Source organism: Spermophilus citellus (genome assembly GCF_964194105.1).
Source record: "Spermophilus citellus genome assembly, chromosome: 10".
Classification (NCBI taxonomy): domain Eukaryota; kingdom Metazoa; phylum Chordata; class Mammalia; order Rodentia; family Sciuridae; genus Spermophilus; species Spermophilus citellus.
The window spans coordinates 29,288,456-29,293,897 of NC_138197.1; positions in this window are offsets into that span (position 1 = coordinate 29,288,456).

Genomic DNA, 5,442 nt, shown 5'->3' on the forward strand with positions numbered 1-5,442 from the left:
TTAGAATTCCTTTTTCAGAACAAACAAAAGGTTTCTTGGGTCAGACTAGCAATTATTAAACGAAAAAGAAATAAATAATAAGTAAAAAATAGAAAAGAATGTCTTAAAACGAAGGAAGAAAGAGATGCTCATAACCAAACTCTACTCATCTTAAAAAAAGAAACATTTCCACACTTCATATCTGATTTAAATAGAAAACTTCTCCCCTACTTTTGAAACAAATAATTCCATCTCAAATCCACATTTTCAAAGAAGCCCCAAGCTTTCTGCATCTGGTTCCTCCAACAGTCCCTTTGCCTCAATAAGGTAAAAAAGCCAGTTCTGGGTATTTTTCTCCCAAACATCCCCACTGAAGCATTTCAGCATTGTTACCATGGGTTTAGAAAATAATGACACATTTCAGCTATCACCTCCCTAGACTTAAAGATTAAAAAGACTTTGCACGAATTCAGGGTAAATGAAGGTGCGTGGGCTCACTCTATAGTTGCAGCTCTCAGCTCTTGCACTCTATCTAGAAGGTTCTCCACCACTACGGATGCCACAAGGGTATCCAGCGAGCGGGAGGGGGAGTCGCCCACACTCTGCCCATCTATTTGTAGAACTCTTTTGACAAAGGTGTTTCTAGACCGACTTGCTCTGAATGCAGCAAAATTCGTGCAATATTGTTCGCATACATCCTCACAAGCTCTTGCATGTCATTATCATAGTATTAACAAACCCAGATGATATTTAAATAGTGAAAGGGGTGGGGGGGCAGGGAGGAATATGTCGCACGTGAAAACTCTGGGTGTGAGAATAAATACAGAAGTCACTCCCTAAGGAACAGAAAAACACATGCATGTCTCCCTCGGTGGAGAGCGAACCCAGAGCTAAGCGGCGGGCGTCGCGACGAGCAATCGCGATATTCAGTCTCAGCATCAAGCGGAACTGGACCACAACCCAAAGAAATCAGCTTTTTCCGGAGCAAAGAGCTGCTCCCGATTTCAAAGTTAAAATTAAAAAAAAAAAAAAAAAAAATCAAGTGCCTGGGGTAGAAGATGGCGGGGGCATGGGAAGGGAGGCTGAACAGGAGAGGCGCAACGCTGGCCCCGGCCGACAAGAGAGCCGAATCCCCAGCTCTCTGCGAGCTGGCGGGGGGCGGCAACGTTGCCCGCGGCCGCTGCGCCCACCGCGAGGGTGCCGGCCCCTCCCCCGCCGCTTCCTCTTGCTCTCCCAGCCCCTTCCCCCACGTGTGGGTGACGTCAAAATTCCGCGAAAAAGCCGCGTGGTGGCTCCCCAAGCAGAGGCGCGATTCCGCCGCCCAGCGGTCCCCTCCCAGGGGCGCCTAGGGGAGGGAGAAGGACCGTGACGGCTGGTTCCTTTTCCTCCCGGGAGGCAAAAGCCCCCCGACGCCGCGAGCCAGACGCCCCCACCCCAATTTTCATTGGAAAATTGGCTTTTATAAAGCAATTGCATTTCCAGTGCTATTTTCGGCCGTGTGAGGCGTGTCCTGAAGCTGAATCAGACAGGAAGAGGGGGAAGTTCGGGTCTTTAATTTTTTTTTTTTTAACTTTCCAAGGGAGGGGTGCTAGGTAGGTGAATAGACGGCAGGCGCTAGCCTTCTTCACCCTCGCCTCTCGCATCTGCTGCCTTGGGAATCCAGCCCCGGTCCAGGCTGAGATGTACCGAAGGGCAGTTGGGACACAGGCCGGACGGGCTCCGCCCCGCTAGGTCCCCTGCGCCCCAATGCCGCGGGGGCGGTTGCCTAGAGGAGAGGAACCCGCAGGCACTTTCACACCGGGAATCCTCTCCTAGGCGTCAGGGACTCTAGAATCCCAATCCCATCCACCAACCCTCTTTCCTCGTGCTGTACACTTTCCGACTTTTCCCTCTTATCATTTCTCACATTTTTCTACTTTTCTGCCAACCCACCTTTCTGTGCCTTTTCTCACTTCATCTACTTTTAAATAACCGTCGGGTTTTCACTTTTGTTGGTCTGACCATCCATCCCAACTTGGAGAAATGTAAATATAGCCCTATTCTTTGGGGGACTTGGGAGGGAGGGTGATGGCCCCTATTCCTGAGCCTGAACTCCCGTCCCCTTCCCCCACCCTGCTTGAGCGCCCCTGCACCCAGGCGGTGGGGCTCGAACCCTCGAGGCTTTCCAGTTTTGAGCCGGCCGCAGTATCACCTGGCTGGCCGGCATCTGCCAGGTGAGCTTGAGAGAATGTGTGCTTAGAGTTGCAGGTTCCTGCAGAAATGCGCCTATAAACACCCAACACCCGGCTGCACCCTACACCTACAGGGTTTTGTACACTCTCCAACCGAAACTGCAAAACCCAAGGAGTGGTGGCGGGCGGGGGGGGGGGGCGGGGAGCCGGCCCGGGAGGGAATAAAAGTCCAATAAAACTTGCGTTCCTCAGATTTATCACCGATCCTACAAAGGACAGGATCCCCCCCACCACCACCATGAGGGTGAAAAGGTGATAAGGAAGAACCTTTTTACCTCCAAAATGACGCTTGCGCTTTTTCTGCACACCTAAGTCTACAGTAAAAGAAAATGCGCACGTTTCCCGGGGGCAACGTGCTTTCCCCCCGTGCTAGGTGGAGGGATTTTAAAATGAAATTAAGGTTTTAACTTAAACATGGTCGGTGTGGCGACCAAAAGGGAGAACTCAGTTTCCAGTCCTAGCCTCCTGGAGACATCCTGCCAACCTCCGCACCCTCTCACGCCCCACCCCACGTGTTGGAGACTGAAAAACGACCAGGGGACTGATTCGATGCGAGCCAGGTTCACGTTCGGGAACAGTCTGTAATAGGAAGGGGAAGTGAATGGGGGAACTTAAGACAAGGGAGCCTGCCACGAGGGAAGCACCCTAACTTGCAGGTCTCCATGAATGAAGAGGGCCACAGGGAAGCTGGGGCATCCGCCCGCGACCCTCTCCGCCCCTCCCCTACGCCGGCCACCTCTACCCCACCCCCACCATCCCCCTCCCCGCTGGAATTTCTCTGTAAAGCAAGGAGAGGGTGGGGGGGAGGGGGAGAGGGAAGGGGCGAGGGGGCCCTTGGCTCACTCTAGAGACGGGCTGACGCGCCACCCAGGCTTTCTCCTCCGGGTGGGCGAGCCCCCGGGTCGACCACCCGCCTTTTGCCCGCCCCGCCCCCCCCCCCGACTTCGGGAGACCCAGAGCTGGGGATGCTGTCTCCCTAGTGGTGAAGAGACCTTGCTCGGTTAGTTATCAAGTGATGTGAAGAGACTGAAGTCCTCGCCGGCTTCTGTCCTTGCCTGTCGGGTTAAATTTATACTTTTAAAACACCTCTTTCCGCCCCCTACTCTTCTCGCTATTCCCTTCTCCCCCAGCAGCTGTCTTGGATCCGCTCTAAGGTGGCCGAGGAGAAGTGGGAGTGTAATTTAATGTTAAGTCGGCAAGTCCAACTTGACTAAAATCAATACGTGATGAACACTGTACTCGGCCCGAGTGTCATCCGCTTGCAGAGCTGTTTCCTTTTGAGTTTGCAACTAAGGTTTTTCAATGAGTTTTTTTTTTTTCTTCCGAAAGCCAATGGCTTCCACAGCAATTAGACATTTTCCTCGCCCGCCCCTCCCCTCCCCTTTCTTTACGTATAGTAGATTGGATACTAATTCCCGCTGCCATTGATAAGGTCGCTGGCGCCCCAGCCTCTCCCCGGCCCTCGGCCGCCCCAGTCCCCGCTCTCCCTCCGCCCTCCCTTGGCTTCCTTTTGATGTAGCAGGGAACGCGTCCTACTAAAAAAAAAAAAAAAAAAAAAAAAAAAAAAAAAAAAAAAAAAGTAATCTGCCCGGTAACAATCAGCGCGCAGTAGCAGGAGCCCCAGAGCTATTGGCTATGCAAATAGAGGGAGGGGAGACGGCGCCCCAAACTCTTACTCACCCTTTTAAAGCGATATCCCCCCCCTCCCACTCACCCCTTCCGCCCCACCCTCGTTTAAAGGGGCTGGCTCCCGGGGCAGAGTTAATCGCTTGCACCTCTGGTTGATTCACTCCCCGCCTTCCCCCTTCCAATCCTGCTCTGCCTTTCAGGGAACCTAGTGAAACGGCTCACCCGGCCCAGCGCCCCCACCCCACCCCCCCGCTCTCCTTGTCCCTGCTTGGGCCCCCTTTCTCGGCGAAGGAGGTACTCGGTCAACTTCGGAATGCCCGGAAAGCCCAGTCCCACGCCATGCTTACTGCACGTGCCAGCTCGGCCAACACGCTGGGGGCACTGGGCTTTCGCCCCTTCCTCCCCAAAGGAATACACTGAAAGACAGTGTGAGGGGCGGTAGGAAGGAGATGAGGAAATGCCACTAAGTCCCCTGTAAAAACAGCCTTGACCCCAGGATGCGTTAGAGCACATGTCAGGGCCGACTGCGCTGACAGCGTTTCCACCGCAATCTAAAGCCCAGGATGGCCAAGAGAGGCGCGAACCCGGAGGGGTCGGCGAGGATGCAGGGCGAGGATCCGAAGAGAGGCTGAAGCCTCCGGGAAAAGGAAGGGGTGGCGTTGTTTGCGCAGGGGGAGCAACGGGGAGCCAAACCTAATCCCTCTCTCGCCCCTCTCCCCTGTCTTCCCCTCCCCCTCCCGGGCTATTTCCTAGAAAGCTGTATCAGTGTGGCCACGCTCTGCGCAGACACCTCGGGCGGCTTGTCAGCAGATGCAGGGGCGAGGAAGCGGGTTTTTCCTGCGTGGCCACCCGCCGCGGAAGAACCGCTGAGAGCCCTGCCCCCGTCCTGCGGCAGCCCTGGGCGTCTCGCTGCGTCTCCCAATGGTGCCCTAGTGCCCCCAAGAACACGAAGGTTTCTGCCCAAGGATCCCATTCTATCAAGTCAGAGAAGCAGCCCCTTCCTGATACTCATTCCTTCATCCTCATCTTCTCCACTCACATTCTTGGGGGTAGGGAGACGTTGTTCTGGTCCCTTTAATCGGGCTTGTGAAACAGCTTCGAAGTTATCAGGAACACAAACTTCAGGGACATAACCTTTATCTTTGGGTATGAGAGGTTGCTATTTTCTAAAATCCCCCCCCCCGTTATGTTTCACGTATGGGATCTATTTCTAAATTGTCTGAGTTCACCCCATCTTCAAGAAAATTACCCTCCATTCCTGGATCTTGAATACGTGGGCCGGAATATTAGGATCAAATTTGAAGCCAAAATTGGAGGGTCGCGTTTGGGCATTGGTACACTTACAGAATGTGTGACATTAGAGGGAATAAATAGGAATTAGTGGGTTTTTGTGGGTTCCCCTATCCGGGGCCCCTGGCATGCGGGACTGGATAGAGGGAGAGGGCCCGGGAGAGCTAGGGAGAGGGGTGAGGGGGGAGCGGGGGACCGCGTTTGAAGTTGGGTCGGGCCAGCTGCTGTTCTCCTTAATAACAAGAGGGGAAAGGAGGGAGGGAGGGAGGAGGGGGAGGAACGGGAGGGCAGGGAAGGGGAGGAAAGGGGAGGA